This window comes from Podarcis pityusensis (genome assembly GCF_964106645.2).
Source record: "Podarcis pityusensis genome assembly, chromosome: 1".
Lineage (NCBI taxonomy): Eukaryota > Metazoa > Chordata > Lepidosauria > Squamata > Lacertidae > Podarcis > Podarcis pityusensis.
Genome location: NC_138028.1, coordinates 95669766 through 95687726, shown reverse-complemented (window position 1 = coordinate 95687726; position 17961 = coordinate 95669766). Strand labels below are relative to the sequence as shown.

The following is a 17961-nucleotide window of genomic DNA, read 5'->3' as shown; positions in this document are numbered from 1 at the left end:
TTGCCATTCAAAACACCAAAGATGAAATTCAACATTCCATCTACACTAGCATATCAGCTTGCCAGATGCAATGATCAACACTCGCCTCCCCCTGCACACTTCCTCCTCTGGGGGTTCTCCCACTCCTGAACCAATTTCAGGGGTAGAGGGTGTACATAGAGGGAGCAGAGGGGGAAAGCCCCATTACACACATGGAAGCCCTTATGCAGGGCTTCCACTGATGTGGCTCTTTAAGTGAATCGTGCCCTAAGAGTTCTGAAGAAATTCTAGGCTTTTGTGCATCAGTTCCATAATCACAACATTCTTTTCATTGCCTACCATGTACCTCAGCTCAATGATAAGAATCCAGGTTTCTTTTCTCATTTCCAGGTGAAGCACTTTAAAATTTTAGCTCAAGAGGCAAAGCCTAAGTCAGATGCTGTGTTTACATGGCCATGGCACCATGGAAAATCAAACACAGTGGGCCATAGACGTTTCCCCTGGCTCCCAGTACATGTACTACTTGTGCAGTTTTGGAATTCCATTTTTTCAGAAAAGGGGGAAGTTGTCTGATGTTTGACTTGTACCAACAGAACATATTATTCATTTCTCTGTAGTGTTTAGGGAATCAGGCTTCACAAAGGGATCTTTTGCAGGAAATTGGCTGGTTTGGCTTTTCATTCCAAGCTGGATTATACTGGGAACTTTTGTATTAGGAAAATGCTTGAAGGGTCGGCTAAAAAGTCCCCACAACAGCCCAGCTCATGGTGCTCATTGTTGCCATTGCTGAATTTGGTTACCCACGTGGCTCTGATTGACGGCTTAATGAGCAATTCTCATTGAAGAAATCACTGTACTGTTCATTCTTTTCATCCAGGTGTGATTGTTTGTTTCTCATTCCTGACCTAACCATATCCAAAGGATAAGGGAAGACATGACTGGGACCTGGTCTGAATAGCTAGTCATGATGCTATATACCAAGAGATGCACAAAACATATTAATGTACGCGCTATCCCACAGAGAACACAGGATCTTTCTGCAAAATTCGCAGTTGTGCTCTTTCGTATAATAGTACTGACCCCTTTCAACAATAGCATAACCTTACTGTATTGCTAAGCAACAAATTGAATGTGACACAGACTTTCCCTTTCCCCCCTTTTTGTTTTGCATTCTCTTTTATTCTCATAGAAAATGTGAACTGCACTTCAATATCAGGGCTGGTGGTGCCCACAATGATGGCTTCAGAAAGGTCACCCAATTGGTAAGTCAACATTGCAGCTTTGAATTTATTTTTCCCTTGGCCTCCAACTGTCTGTTCCTCTTCTAGTCCTCTGGTTCCCTGATACATACAAATATAAGAACAACATTTCATTTATTTTTTTTCTTGAATGCAGAAAGTCCAAGGTAATATAGTCATGGAAATGCATGGAGTTATCAGAAGTTCAGAAAAGCCAAGCCAGATTTAATTATGTATTTAATTCTGCTTGTACAAAGGAATCTCCATTCCCTCTCCTCTCCCCATGTGCACCCCCTCAAATCTGCTTAAGAAGGCTAGGAGGAAACACAAAACAGAGAGCACCCAGGGAGAAGAGAGAGAGAGAAAGCAAGTAATACTGCACAAGCAGAAGTCAATGCGTGAATAAGGTGACTTTGTTGGATACACAACCCAAATATTTTGGTGTGGATATCAGCTCTAGTACAGTCATACCTGGGATCCCGAACACCTTGGTACGTGGACATTTTGACTCCCAAATGCCACAACCCCCAAAGTGAGTGTTCCGGTTTGTGAACGTTCTTTGGACCCCAAATGTCTGACAGGGCTTCCGCTGCTTCCGATTGGCTGCAGGAGCTTCCTGCAGCCAATCGGAAGCTGTGCTTTGGTTTTCTGAATGTTTAAGAAGTTGAACAGACTTCCGAAACGGATTCTGTTCAACTTCCAAGGTATGACTGTATTACATTTTAGTGTTTTATCCACTCCTTGTAGATCTGGCTGCAGCCCAAGAGGAATTTCCCTTTGCTACCTTGACTTCTTCTCACCGGAAAGGTTTGCACAGGAAACTCTTAACAAAGTTTTCAGCCCATACTTCCAGAAATCGGCTTCCTGAGTCAGACTATACACCCTGCATCCCACAGAGAATCTAGCACCTTAATGACAAAAGAGAAACAGGCAGGGAGGGGGGTGAGAATGAAAGGAGAGGAAAATATGTTCACCACATGTCAAAACATGAACAGAATAATAAAAGCAAAGCTACATTAGAGCTATCAATAATTTCTTCCACTCAAATATCTGAACTGTAATAAGAGATTACTTTCTGATATCACACAGTTGGTAGTGCAAATAAAAAAATGTCACAACCGTTGATCTTGCTATCCTAATTATTTTGCCTGCATGGAAAGAGAATGACTCAAGTACAGGCAAAAGGCACACACACGGTCTTACTGGGAAGAACTATAGCATTTACCATAAAGTATAGTTGTTCCTGTTTACATGTTTTTAGCCTTCTCTTGTTAGGTAAACAGCAATAATGGAGAAAACCTGATCAGTCTCTGGGTGGGGGGTGGGGAGGCAATGTAGAGGGGAAATTTAATACTTTCTCTCCCTACTACAGATGGAAGAGGCAGAATCTTATATGAAGCTGCTTTTTGTATTCCATTTTACATTCTCCTTGGTATCAATAGAGGTTTCCCTTTAAATGCAAACTGCAACTTTGTAGAGTGATGTGAGTAAGGACTTTGACTATACAGAGACTTCTTAGGATTTCCCATGACTGCTTTTTACATAACAAACAGTCATAGTTAATGATTTTTGCACATTAACTTCATGTATAGTTTGGCTCGAAGTTGTTCCTATGTCCTCAGACTTACTGTACCTTATTCATAAGTTCTGCCATTCAGGCTTAAGCACAACTGCCTTCCTGTAGGTTTGAGTCAGTGTTAGAAACTGAGATCTGAAAGCTACGAGCTAAATGGCAAGTTAAGCCTAGGTTTAAGGCACAACAATGGAATGTCTAGGTGCGCTTTTTAATAACGAGAATACATAGCTGCAAATGAATGAACTGCACCTAAAATATTATGTTCAGATTTCACATGGTCTAGTCTAGTCCTTCCCCTGCCCAACCCCCCTAATATTCTTAAGAGGGTCTCTTCCCCAGTCTTCAGAGAGTAGCTGGAAGTGAGGAGACAGAAAAATGTCCTCTTTTCCTTCCACTCTACAGTTTTAATCTGAAATATTAGGCACAGTATTGTGCTCAGAGCTCAGAAACTGCTTGGGCTAAGGAAATTCCCAGGCACAAAATATACCTAAAACAATAGGAGTTTTGAACCCTGGTTCGTGAAGCCACCAGCATGAGTTTAACCAAACTGCGGGAGGCAGTGGAAGACAGGAGTGCCTGGCGTGCTCTGGTCCATGGGGTCACGAAGAGTCGGACATGACTAAACGACTAAACAACAACAACAACATTGAGTACAAAAAGGGCTTAGCACTCATATATCACTTTATTGTGTTCATAGCACTATAAATATATCTTAAATAAAGGTGTTGGCAGCAATAATGTGGTTGTGGAACTTCATTAACGTGTGACCCCAAAATTCTGGATCCCCCCCCAAAAAACTGATGCCATAGTTTTGTGTGCCGGCCTGGCAAGGACAGCTTTCTTGTTATATCTTATGGACTTGATGAGACATGTGACCCTCACCTGTCCTGAGCCTACTCTAGCTGATGAATCACACACCTCCTCACCAAGCTATCAAGCCCCAACTGCCTTGTAGGTCCTTGCCTGCCTTCCATCAGAGGTGACAGCTGTAAGTTCTGGAATCCTGACCTCAGGGGTGGTACGTCCCATTTTGCCACTTGAGGCAAAACAAGATGTGCCACCCTGCTCTGCCAAACCACCACACCACCACCACCCATGGGACACTCACCACCACTGTGCCACCTGCCATTACTGCCCAGCTGTACCAACACTGCAGTGCTGGCATTGGCACCTGAGACACTCCCTGAAACAGCTTGCAAGATCTCACCCAAATCTCATGAGATCCTATGCTCTCCTTGACATCTTGCAAGACTTTGATGAGATCTCGCAAGATCTTGCAGGAAAGCAGCACCAATACTTGAACCACTTCTCTGGCAGAGGTGGGAGTGTGGCAGGAGGAGCCCATGAGGGTGCTGCCTCAGGAGCTTCTGATGCTTGAGCTAGATACTTCAAGCCACTACATGGTGGGTTTGCCTTGCCTGAGGTCATTGTTGGCATGTACACTGGTATCTGTTTACCTGTTAGCAATCACCTTTAGTTAGTTTTTTTTATTGTAAAGAAATGCAAGTTTCTCAATCCATCAGATCTGCACAAAACAGCAGGTGTGTGTGTGTGTGTGTGTGTGTGTGTGTGTGTGTGTTGCTCCAAGCCAGGAAACCTGAGATCCATGGGTATTTGTATACATGTGCACATACACTTTATGTGATCTACCATGCTTATACAAAATAGCAGTCCAAAAATGAAAAATAAATGATGCCTCATTCCAAAAAGGAATTGGAGTTGTTCATATGAAAGGCTACCTGTTGCTTCATATCCTCCCCCTTTCCTCCTCATCTCCTGTGCCCATGGGCGTAGCCAAGGGGCGGAAGTGGGATCCTCAAATATAATTGAAAATCATTGAAAATCGTCAATGATCTGAGGTTCTGCCCCCTCGCCCAGCAGAAGCCTGCACCCTGCAATGTCCTATGCCCAGGACACAAGCCTGGCCAGGACGCAGGCTGAGGTCATTATGGGCATGCACACTGGTATCTGTTTACATGTAAGCACACGACACACACACACAAATTTCTCAATCCATCAGATTTACACAAAACAGCAGCTATGTGTATGTGGGTGTGTTGCAGGCCTGTCTTAACCTCCTAGAGGGTACCTCCCACTGCTCCCTATGCCTCAGAGTCCACCTTGTTCTGGCCTGAGACCAGTGGCTGTGAATCTCCAGATCTGCAGACAGGTCTCTTCCACCTGGCTCAGGAGAACTGGGTCTTGGCAGACCACAGTTACAACAGACTGTGACCAAGGCTGCTCAACACCTTAAACCACCAGTTGTAAGTTTTGCAAGTCTTGTGGCTGAAGAAAGTACTGGTAATGGGTTAATTTGGCCACTGGGAGAATTGAAGGACTCACAGTTGGGTCCAAGTGTTTTCCTAATTTCTCCTGTTTGGTTTCTCAGGTGCTCACCATCCAATCTGGCTAGGATTTAGTAACACAAAACCATTCAGTCGGTAGTCATTTTCAAATCAATCCTCTTTATGACATTGAATGCATTGTGTGTTTTAGCACTCATAAAAGAAAATACCTTGTACATTTCAAAATAATGTCTGCATTATCCAGAGTTGCCCACAATTGGCTTTTGAATCTGATCTATTTATTTTCTGTAAATTATAATATTTTGCCATGTCATAAAATGCTCATTTTGTTGGCTGTAGGTAATGTCTCTTGCATAAATACATGTAATTGTTTTAATGCCTTGCAAGCTGCCATCACCTGATTGAAGAGCTCGGACAAATTGGTTTGGCTTATTTCATGCTAAGATTCTTAGCAGAAGTTGGAGGTGTGCCAAAGGACTAAACTACCCGACAGATGTTAATTGTATATTAGGTTACACTGCATGACTCCATATTGAAAATTACTTGAATTGTTACAGTCACTCAAAAGTAATAGGCTGTGTTACCCACAGAATATCCCAAACTTTAAAAGTCTTCCTGGACAAGAAAGTTTGATAGTGAAATACTTGCATCACATGGTATAATTGAACTGGGGAAATTAGGCTAGAATATTGACACAAGCATGATCCACAATCCTATTCCAAAAGGAAAAAGAGCTTATTCTTTAAAGAGCAAAGAAATATGGATCATTAAGCAGCTGTGATTTTCCTCTAAATTACATCACGGCATCACCCATAGAGAGCAAGAGACTCTTTCCCCTTTAGAGTAAGGTCAGCCTAGAGCTGTCAGCTTCCCCTCCCCCCGCCTGCACTGGGAAAATGCAGCAGACGAAGATCCTAAAATGAAGATAAACTACTTTAGGGGAGGGGCAATTTAGATGAGGGAAATGGTACCCTCTCCCAGAGTACCACTTTTCAAAGCATCCCCATGAGCCTGCAAGTACTATAATTAGCAAAAGGGAAAATGATGGGAAGTCTTCCTCGCTGACTTCCCACATTTATTCTGGCTTGGTTCTAAACCTGTCATGGTGCCTTTAGGCATGGATGTCAAAAACAAAACACTTGAATGTATGAAGAATATAGTCTGTCACATGAGACACCAACTAGTCCACCTGGTTGGTGTGGTCTACACTGACTGAAAAGGTGTTTTTCAGGGTTTTAGTCCTTCACAGCTATACGTGGAGATGTCAGGTACTGAATGTGTGATTGAAAGCATGGATTCTACCTGCTCAACAGCACCCTCTTCCTCAGAATGTGCAATAAGTTGGAAATGATAATGCCCATTTGCCCATATTAGTATAATTAGTTAAGATGACTCTTTTAAATGTTTTAGTTAAAGTGTGGGGAACCTGCGGCTCTCCAGATATAATTGGACTATAATTTCTATCAGCCCAGCCAACATGGCTCAATGGGCAGGGCTGTAGGAATTGGTCCAGTAATATCTGGAAGGCCGCAGGTTCCCCATCTCTGTTGTAATGCTGCCCTCAGTTGAGGAAGGAAGAAAGAAGAAGCAAGAAAACTTCCCAGCCCTGTTTAGGTAAATTTTTAATAACTGATGTTTTAATGTATTTTTAATCTTTTGTTGGAAGCCGCCCAGAGTGGCTGGGGAAACCCAGCCAAAAGGGCGGGGTATAAATAATAATAGATGAAGAAGAAGAAGAAGAAGAAGAAGAAGAAGAAGAAGAAGAAGAAGAAGAAGAAGAAGAAAGGATAGATGATGATAGATAGATGAGAGATATAGATAGATAGATAGATAGATAGATAGATAGATAGATAGATAGATGATAGATAGATGATAGATAGATAGACAGATGATAGATAGATAAGTAGATGATAGATAGATAGATGATAGATAGATAGATAGATAGATAGATAGATAGATAGATAGATAGATAGATAGATGATAGATAGATAGACAGCAAAAATCCCAGCTCAGAGAAAGTGGCATTTTTTTACTTCCACTTGTAGGGTAGAGTTTTCCCTCTAATTATAATATCACTTACTTGAAGTCTCGAAAAAATTAGCAGGTAGGTAAGCTGCCTGGTTGTTTGGCATCATCATGTGGCTATGTCACAGTGCAGTCACTAATAGTTAGACACTACAGCATATAGGCAAGAAATCCAAATAAATCTGGGCAGCAGCAGAGCACAATCGGAAAGGGCCAGAATACAATAGCAGACAGAACAAAGCGGGACCTGGCTTGCAATCCAATTAACAGAAATCCAATTTACAGGAAAGGTGAAATTTCCTTTTCTCTCCCTCTAATTCTGACCTCATTAAATACTAATGCAGCAGCATTGTGGAAGGTGATTATGGCGAGACTGAAACATTATGCTATGCTAATGTTGAGGAATAGCCACTCCAAGTGTTCTGTGGCTGGAGGCAGAATCTGAAGAGAATCCCCACTTGCTTGCTATGATAGGTGACAGGGCTAGCTGTGAAACTATGAAACAGCATAATTAAAAGCAGGCCAAGCACCCTTGGTTGTCCGGGTTGGGCAACGGCACTCTGAAGGACCCCTCAGTAGCCCAATCTGGCATTGCCAGGTCCAGGTGGTGGCATGTAGGCACTGCTTTCCTTGAGAGGTTCCATACACAGCAGCCTTCACCTCTCTGCTTTGCCTGGGAGCCTCTGAGCTTTAGAAGCCTTTACAGCCACGGCAGCAAATCCATCCACTATTGCAGGTGGCAATTTAACAACACCAGCAGAAAAAATAAGTGAAGGGAGAGGAAGAGAAGGAAGGGGTTGACAGGGAGCCATGGGATGGTGGTGGCATTGCTCTCTGGCACTGCAAATAACTGGGACAGCACTGGTGGCCAAATGGCCAAAGTTTGGCAGAGGGCCTGGTGGAGTGATTGCCAAGCCTCACACTGGCAATCAGCTTCTTGGTCTTCCTCAAATACAGCAGAAAGGCTGGACTTCTCCATTGCTGTCATACTAATTTTAGTCCTGGATTGTTGTCGTGGGTCTTGTAGGATTCAGTGGCAACTTAAGCATAGCAGAGGGACACGGGTGGCGCTGTGGGTTAAACCACAGAGCCTAGGACTTGCCGATCGGAAGGTTGGCAGTTCAAATCCCTGCAACAGGGTGAGCTCCCGTTGTTCGGTCCCAGCTCCTGCCAACCTAGCAGTTCGAAAGCACCCTTAAGTGCAAGTAGATAAATAGGTACTGCTCCAGCAGGAAGGTAAACAGTGTTTCTGTGTGCTGCTCTGGTTCGCCAGAAGCTGCTCAGTCATGCTGGCCACATGACCCGGAAGCTGTACCCCGGCTCCCTCAGCCAATAAAGCGAAATAAGCACCGCAACCCCAGAGTCGGTCACAACTGGACTTAATGGTCAGGGGTCCCTTTACCTTTAGCTTTAAGCATAGCAGAGCCGGATCAACAACATAGACGGGAAACAGAGTCACCTTACCCATGAGGTGAGGTGAGGTAGTCATCTCCAATGGCAGATCTCCTTTGCAGCCTCCTTTTACTCCACTGCTGCCTTCAGCATGGGGGTAGACTGTGAAGGAGTCAGGAGGCTGCGGGGGAAGAGGTGGCAGTGTGGGGTTGCAGAAGAGAAGGCAGCGGTGGGAAGCCACACAGACTGAAACGTGTCATGTCTCAAGGCCCAATTGCACATGTTTGAAGAAGCATGCTTAACCTGTCTACTGTTATCTCGGAGAAAGAACCATTGCAGAGCCCCAACATGTCCAACCCAAATCATGTCCTTGCATTGGTTTTCCACTGGAAATTTATTCCCTGCCCCCCGACTGTATTTTGCTCCCCAAAGTGCTGGCAAACCGCACTGACAGCTGTCCCACTGCCACTGGGAGCCTGAGAATGTCCTTGGGATTGCTGTTTCTTTGAGAAACTCAGTATTCAGAGCAACTGTAACGTTTGTTGTGAATATAGATGACTCTAACAACAGATTCTGGGTTCTATAATGTGTAGAATACATCCAGTGGTGTTCATGCATTATTCACTATAGATAAAACAGCAACAGTCCTTGAGCTTGGGTGTTATGGATTTATACGATGAAGTAAGTAGACAGAACATCTATTGATATGTTTATTTTGTTGTTGTTGAGATTCATTGGAGTCTTGTGATAGTATGGATAGGAGATTGCACCCCAATGAATCAAGAAATAGAAGTAACTGATTGGTATTTGCATCCAAAGTGTTTTCCAGTATAATGTCTTTGGTGATTTTGTACATGATGTTATGCGCATATGGGTCACCTTGATTTAAAATACATTTTCATGCACTTAGCTTTATATAGGATCATCTCCATGATCTCTATATTTCTTTCAAACACTACATTTACAGCTCAGGGTTATACTATGCAATAACAAACAATTCTGTTGTTTGCTTCATTGGCTATCCTGGGTTCCAATGGTAATGGGGTGGGCATTTCATAAATGTATACACAAACATATCTACATAACAAGTGCATGAATACAAGTGTGCTTCAGGTGGATAATTTATTCAATAAAACAAATGTATTACCATTGATTGTTGTTGTTGTTTAGTCGTTTAGTCGTGTCCGACTCTTCGTGACCCCATGGACCAGAGCACGCCAGGCACTCCTGTCTTCCACTGCCTCCCACAGTTTGGTCAGACTCATGTTTGTAGCTTCGAGAACACTGTCCAACCATCTTGTCCTCTGTCGTCCCCTTCTCCTTGTGCCCTCCATCTTTCCCAACATCAGGGTCTTTTCCAGGGAGTCTTCTCTTCTCATGAGGTGGCCAAAGTATTGGAGCCTCAGCTTCAGGATCTGTCCTTCCAGTGAGCACTCAGGGCTGATTTCCTTAAGAATGGATAGGTTTGATCTTCTTGCAGTCCATGGGACTCTCAAGAGTCTCCTCCAGCACCTTAATTCAAAAGCATCAATTCTTCGGCGATCAGCCTTCTTTATGGTCCAGCTCTCACTTCCATACATCATTACTGGGAAAACCATGGCTTTAACTATGCGGACCTTTATTGGTAAGGTGATGTCTCTGCTTTTTAACCATTGATAGAGGGGGTCCTAATTGGCATTCCTAGTTCAGATTGGAGGATCCCTCTCCTTCACCCTTCTGGGAGGGGGAAGTAATATTTCTTCATTTTTAACAGTCCCTGCCCTCACTTTCATCCCTGTCATTGAATCATAGAATTATAGAATCATAGAGTTGGAAGAGACCACAAGGGCCATCGAGTCCAACCCCCTGCCAAGCAGGAAACACCATCAGAGCACTCCTGACATATGGTTGTCAAGCCTCTGTAAAGACCTCCAAAGAAGGAGACTCCACCACACTCCTTGGCAGCAAATTCCACTGTCAAACAGCTCTTACTGTCAGGAAGTTCTTCCTAATGTTTAGGTGGAATCTTCTTGCTTGTAGTTTGGATCCATTGCTCCGTGTCCGCTTCTCTGGAGCAGCAGAAAACAACCTTTCTCCCTCCTCTATGTGACATCCTTTTATATATTTGAACATGGCTATCATATCACCCCTTAACCTCCTCTTCTCCAGGCTAAACATGCCCAGCTCCCTTAGCCGTTCCTCATAAGGCATCGTTTCCAGGCCTTTGACCATTTTGGTTGCCCTCCTCTGGACACGTTCCAGTTTGTCAGTGTCCTCCTTGAACTGTGGTGCCCAGAACTGGACACAGTACTCCAGGTGAGGTCTGACCAGAGCAGAATACAGTGGCACTATTACTTCCCTTGATCTAGATGCTATACTCCTATTGATGCAGCCCAGAATTGCATTGGCTTTTTTAGCTGCCGCGTCACACTGTTGGCTCATGTCAAGTTTGTGGTCAACCAAGACTCCTAGATCCTTTTCACATGTACTGCTCTCAAGCCAGGTGTCACCCATCTTGTATTTGTGCCTCTCATTAGCAATGCTCTGCACAAGTATAATGCAGCTAAAATATCCACATTTTTAACTCATCCACATTTTAACTTTGTGGATTCTAGTTCATTTTCGGTGATATAGCTTACCTTAGTCATAATCAACACATACCCAATGGAATCAGTGGGCTCTTCTATGGGTCTACTCTGAGTATGCGTATTGTTGGCTGCCATCCTTTATTTATTGTGTTTGCATTTTAATTGTTTTATTCTTTTTGTAAACTGCCCTCGGAATATGATTGGTGGGCGGTATAAAAAATACTGATAAACAAACAAATAAAATCAACTGAACTTTTCAGTACCTTATTTATCATTGGGCCACAACTTGCATTATTTGCATATTCGACTCTTATTTCATTGTCTTTGCTGAGAACGTTATTTCTTGCCAGCTTTATACAGAAGCTTTAATTATTTTATTTTTGGTACTGTCTTCATTTCTACTGCTGTGTTTATTCGGGGGGTGGGGGGGTGGGAGCCACATGATGCATTCCTGCTCCAACACTGAACCTTTGGGGTGGAGAATTTAAATAAATAAGCAAACATCTGCAGTAGAAACAGTTTGATGAATCCAAAAGTAACAGATCGAGATTCAGCCGGACATGGATTTCAGCATTCTAGTCATAAGCATTTGGACATCAAGGTTAATAAAGGAAATGTTGACAGAGCCATAACCATGATTGTGTGCTAATACCAATTAAAATGTCTTGTTTGCCTACCACATATTTAAATGTTCACATCCCTTAACCAAGAGGAAGAACTCCTTTGTTAATCGCTTCTCTGTGCATTGTGAAATAGATTTCAAACAGAAAAAGACTATCATCTAAATACTAGTGTCCGATTGAAATTTAATCTTTGCTTGACTTTGAGTCAGCTGCTCAGGAAATATGATTTTAAATTAATCAAAAAGATCAGTTAAAATATTCATGATTTTTTTTTTTAAGTATCTGTAAGAACATCTACCTTTCCCATCCCAAAACATGTTCCACAGTGATTTCATTTCAAGAGAATTTTTTTTATAATGTTTGAATAGATTAAGCATAGGTTTTTGTATTATTAAAAATTTTGAGCACAGCTTTGAGTGGGGAAAGAATCAGCTGTCAAAGTACAGAAGTTCAAATGTATGCAGATTGCTCCTCACAATTTGCAATTTTCTGAAAGGTGGGATTTAATCTCGTGGTTGAATAAAGCTTTCTGTATTAATAATGAGATGAGAATGTCTTTCTGAGGTGATACTTAACATTTGCCTCTGGCTGGTAATTGTGGGTAATGCAATATAGAAAATGCATCATTCTGGAAATTCTAAGCCAACAGTCCAGGCGACAAAACATTATACATAGTGTGTGTGTGTGTTTTAGGGTGTGTGTGTGTGTGTGTGTGTGTGTGTGTTTAGGACGTGTGTGTGTACATGCACAAAACCATTAGATAAATAGATATCTGTATAGGAAATATGCATCTATTATGTGAATATTGATTATCCTGGTGTTGTCCAAGCAAAATAAAGACATTGCCACCAATGTTTACTGAATTATCCTCTCCTTTCTGGATGGTAAACACAGTGCTCACAAGTTGAACATTCAGATTATCAGCTCCTGCCCCTTCCTCTTCTGTAGTCAGTATTCTAAGGTTAATACTGAACTGTATATTTTGCAGAACTGTGAGCCGAAGCAGATGGAACCAACCTTCAGTAAATAATAATAATAATAATAATAATAATAAATACAGTGGGCAGTAAAGTGATAACTTCCATCTCCATAAGAGATGAATGAGCAGCATTTATTCCCATTGTTGAGACTATTATCCATCGGCATACCTTTATGCCATTAGCATCCTAATTGAATTGAATATAAGATGTGTGTTCTCGTGTCTGTGTTTGTTAACATGCAAGGATGCTGCACACACCATGCACATGAAATGTGCACAATACCAGATGGATAGTTAGCTGGTGCCTTCATCTTTGATAAAGTTCAGGCACCAGATGAGGAAAGATGCTTGGACTCCATCAAAGCTGAAAGCACCAGCTAACTATCTGTCTGGTATTGTGCACATTTCATGCGCATGCTATGTGCAGCAGTGACCCTTGGTGGTGGATTACTACCCACCCACCTATGGCACCCACCTGACAGAATGATGGAGACAAAATCCGGAAGGAAACAAGTGCCCTTGTGACTTAGAGCCGGCCATGGTGATTCTTACTTGAAGGATTCTTACAAACCGACAGAAGCAATGTCTTTCGAGGAAGCGTGACATTGCGCCATTAGATATGCTGTTTGTCCCAATGTAGGCTTGAAAACTTTATTTTGTTTAAAGTTTAGCTTGACAGGTATTTAGATGTATAAATCATCCTCATAAATTATGAGTCCCCCCCGACCCGAACAGCTTTTGCATCTGACAACAAACAGAGAATAAGGATGTCATCATTTATCTAGGAGAGTGATGAAAAATGACACAACTGAGGACCTTGCCTGCCCTTGGAGAATACCAAGAGTGAAAGGGAGAGGAGAAAGTGAAAGTTAACTGTCCGGCCCCAGCATGTAGCAGGAAGTGGGGATAGTTGCCCTTTTTCTACCACAGAGATGGTGTGATGCCCATTCAAGTCATTTGCGCATGATGGCAGCTTACAAGCTGCTTTATGTTCCATCTTCTAAAGATGCACTTGAACTTTCTGTTAATTTATATCCATTAAGTGGGATCGGCCGCTCACATCTCATCATCACAAGCCTACCACTGCTGTTTAAGTCCATTAGATATTAAGTGCAGACAGGAGGGGAAATGTGCAAATCCTCATCATTTCAATAATGTGCTCCAGCCTCATCTTGCTTGCTTTCATTTAGCATTACTCAGTGTTCCCATTTGGTATGTGACTTCAGGAAACACTGCAGAGGCATTTTTCCCAAGTGCAAATGCAATTAGTCTTTTCCTCCTATTTTGTTCTTCTTTTCCAGACAACTGCTGCAATGTAGAGGGGGTGTGCATGTGTCTGCGCATACAAGAAAAGGCTGGGGTGGGGGAGATGGAATTATTTATTATTTAGCCACACCATTATTTAAACTAGTTCCCAGCAAAAGAGCTGATTTGATCAGTTAGTTGAAAATGAAACTTATTTTAATGGTTACACTCTCTGATTTCTGCCTCACACACACATGCTTGTTATCAGAGACTCCCAATGGCAGAACAAAAAAGTACACTTGCAGCATCAAGTTCCCTGCATAGTGGGATGGGGGAGTCCCTTTGATTCAATTGTTTTAAAGTTTGGTTTTTAGTTGGACTTATCACTAAAATTTGTATGAGGAAATATATTTTACCAGCAATTTAGTACAGTCCACAAACAGCATTAAGGTACACGGGTGGCACTATGGGTTAAACCACAGAGCCTAGGACTTGCCGATCAGAAGGTCGGCGGTTTGAATCCCTGCAACAGGGTGAGCTCCCGTTGCCCGGTCCCTGCTCCTGCCAACCTAGCAGTTCGAAAGCGCATCAAAGTGCAAGTAGATAAATAGGTACTGCTCTGGCGGGAAGGTAAACGGCGTTTCCGTGTGCTGCTCTGGTTTGCCAGAAGCGGCTTAGTCATGCTGGCCACATGACCTGGAAGCTGTACGCCGGCTCCCTCGGCCAATAAAGCGAGATGAGTGCCACAACCCCAGAGTCGGTCATGACTGGACCTAATGGTCAGAGGTCCCTTTACCTTTACCTTTACAAACAGCATTATCCCTTTCTGCTCTAATCGGACCAGACAACAGCACCTTTACTGGACACAGCCCCAGTGTATTAATTTCCCCCCCCCCCAGGCCCTGTATACTTTCTTTCACTCTCCTAGCTTAGCTCAGCTCAAGGAGGTGGGGACACACCTCATAAGTTGCAACTACTTCCTTTTGGCTAGATGTTGTGGCTTAGGACAAATGCTTTGGAAACCACATCAGCCAAGTTCTGATCCCATGTGTATTTGCCTAGGAGAGAGTGGGAGCTCTCCTTTAGACATTTGGCTTGTTCTAGCTCAATGCTAGGACTTGGATCTCCAATTTGTTCTTCCCAGGGAATAATAGATTCTTCTGCAGATAGTACAGTGGTCTTCCTTCCTGCCTCTTTGCCACACATCATCACAAACACGGTTGGGTTTTGCTTCAGACCTCCATGATCCAGGGCCAATCTCTGCTGTAGGAAATCAGACATTGCTCTACTACAACCCCTATCATTCCTGACCATTGACTGAGGGGAGTTGCAGTCCAACAGCATCTGGAGAGTCACAGGTTTACCCAGTGCTTTTTTCTGGGGGGACGTAGGGTTACTCATACTCCTAAGCATTTTGTGAATCTAAGTTTGGCCTCACTGAGGGGCAGTATTTCAATCTGAGTAGGAAAATGAGAGTACCCCTAAACATTTTTAAAGAAAAAAAGCACCAGCTTTACCATCCTTGAATCGGGACGAGTAAGAAATTCAAGGGGCTCTGCAGAAAGGTACTCTGTATCAGCCTTTCTCAACTTCAGGTCCCTAGATGTTGTTGGACTACAACCCCCATGATCCCTAGCTAGCAAGACCATGGTCAGGAATGATGGGAGTTTTAGTCCAACAACATCTAGGGATCCAATATTGAGAAAAGGCTGTTCCATACCCTTATATCTTCTGCCTCTCTTGTATGACTTCTGGAATTTCTCTTCCACATTCAAATGGGGTGTGGCCAACAAGCAGTAGGCTGTACTGGGTATTGCTGTATTTGTGAATAAATCAAAACAACATGTCTTTCTGAAAGGACCAATGCATTCCAATGCAGAGAAAAGAAGGAAAGGTCTGCCTCCTACAATGGCCTGGCCAGGAGCTAAACGGTTGTTGCTTCAGCATTGTTAGCATCATTTGGTTGCTTGCAAATGCTCTCTGAGTGCAAAAATCATTCAAATGAAAATGAAAGACAGTCTGGTGTTGCTCATTCATTAATTTTCGCAGCAGTTGGTGCCCTGCTGGCATTTGAAATTAGCGTTAAGGAAAAGTTCAAGAGATTTAGCTTAGTTCGTGTTTACCGCCATGATTTTTGAGAAATGTTTCAGATAGATTAAATTGCATTAGGGAAGCTAATTGCAGAGCAAAAAAGGGGAATATTAAATGCTAAACAGCAGAGCTCACTTCAAAGCCACAGCATTTTACCAGCTGGATAAACCTACCAATGGCATAAAAAGATTACACTAGAACTAATAAAGTGCCATGACGGTACCTGGATATCACCGCACAGTACTTGAATCCCAAAAGCTGGAGCCCACTGGAGTGTTAAATGACAAATGGAAAGGAAGGTATTTTGTGCTGGTGTTCATTACACAGCTCCAAAGCCGTCTTGCCTTCTCAATGGAGAAAGCTCCTGTCTAAATAAATACTCCCCCTGTTTTGGACTCTCTAATCTTTCAGGTTTCTGACAGAATTTCCAAGTCCTTCAAAATGTGGAGAGGCCTGAAAGCAAAATGAACATATTTCACAAGAAGTGCCCTTGCCTGCCATTCCTTTTCAAGTCATGTTGCTATCATTTGTATCAACAAGCTCCACCAGTGCACTCCACCACTGCACATTTAGGATTAATTATGGAGTGCCTGTGACTGAGCGCAGGGAATATTGCTTAGTAATATTGGCAAGAACCTGGGTGTTTCAAAGAGTTCACATTAGGACAGGGATGGGGATATTGGCCATGCGGGTTGGCGTTGGTGGGAGTCGGAATCCATCAATATTTGGAGGAACACAGCTTCTGCCTTAGAACAGTGGTGTATCATGGAGGGGGCCACAGGGGCACAAAATTGTTAGGGGCACAAAATTTCAACACCTTAATGTCTCTTCTTTTCTTATTTCTATGGCTGCAATATATTGGGTGATGTAGACGCCGTTAGGCAGCTCAGTGTGTACTCTGTCTATTTCCCCTCAAGTGGCCCTGCACATTGGCAACCCACGCTACGTCACTGCCTTAGAACATGAAGTCACCTCTTAAAGAGAGTTCAACATCAGCAGCACTCCTCAGACATTAAAGGGGAAAGAAACTGAACCAGGCCTGAGAGCTTTAGCTTTCTTTCACTTTTGCTGGTTTGGCAGGCAAAGATGAATGCTAAGCACAAAACAATCTGCCTTAACCTTATCTCTTCAGTATTGGCTACAGTTTCTCCTTTGCAAATTCGGGAAGTGGGGGTACAATTTCTAGCAGAGTAGCAACAGGGAAAAGGGTGGGGTGCTGAACCCTCTCCCCTGTACACAGAACCTCTGCCCCCAGTATCTCTCTCTCACACATCCCACAAACCAGCAACCCAAGTACCAGCTCTGTATTTGTTATGCGGAGCATGAAACTCTGTCTGGGGGAAAGGTGTCTGGGGAGGGGTGGCACCGTGAGAGGAAAATACAATGAATGGAGAGTGGGGGATATGCTTTAAATATATTGTGTGTATGCAGCCTTGGCCTCTGTGCCCTCCTTCTCCTATCTTGCATTTCATTCATGACAATAGCCACAACATCAGTCATGCAGGGAGTCCCTATGTCAAGATCAAGAGCTCTTTTAAAAAACACCTATGAGCAACTGACATCAAAATTCTGCTTCATATGTGTGGGTGGTGCATTCACATAGCTCTGGATAGCAGCGGCGTTTCTACTAACGCTATTAACAATGCAACGGCGGTACAGAATAGCACAATACAACCCAGAAAGACAGCAGAGAATTAAAGCAAAGCTGGTGGATGAAAGTAATAAAAATAACATTTCACCACAAACATAATTCATGGCCTACCACACGGAAGGAGGGGGAAAAAACATGCCAAAAGAAAGCTTTTGCATTATCCTTGTATTCAAAGGTTTACTGGACACATTGTTAGGAATAAACATGCCCAGAATTTGGTTTTGTTTTCTTAACAAGAACATAGTCATTCCTAATACTTTTTTTAAAAAAACAAAACGATTCCCAGAAG

The 17961-nt window shown here is 42.9% G+C and overlaps 1 long non-coding RNA gene across 1 annotated transcript; it reads left to right on the top strand.

The window, feature by feature from the left end:
* Window positions 1-304: 304 nt before the first annotated feature.
* Window positions 305-2340, top strand: LOC308479411. The gene is made up of 3 exons (XR_013987666.1): window positions 305-369; window positions 1169-1241; window positions 1965-2340. It is a non-coding gene; the product is annotated as an uncharacterized lncRNA (long non-coding RNA).
* The last annotated feature ends 15621 nt before the right edge of the window (window positions 2341-17961 follow it).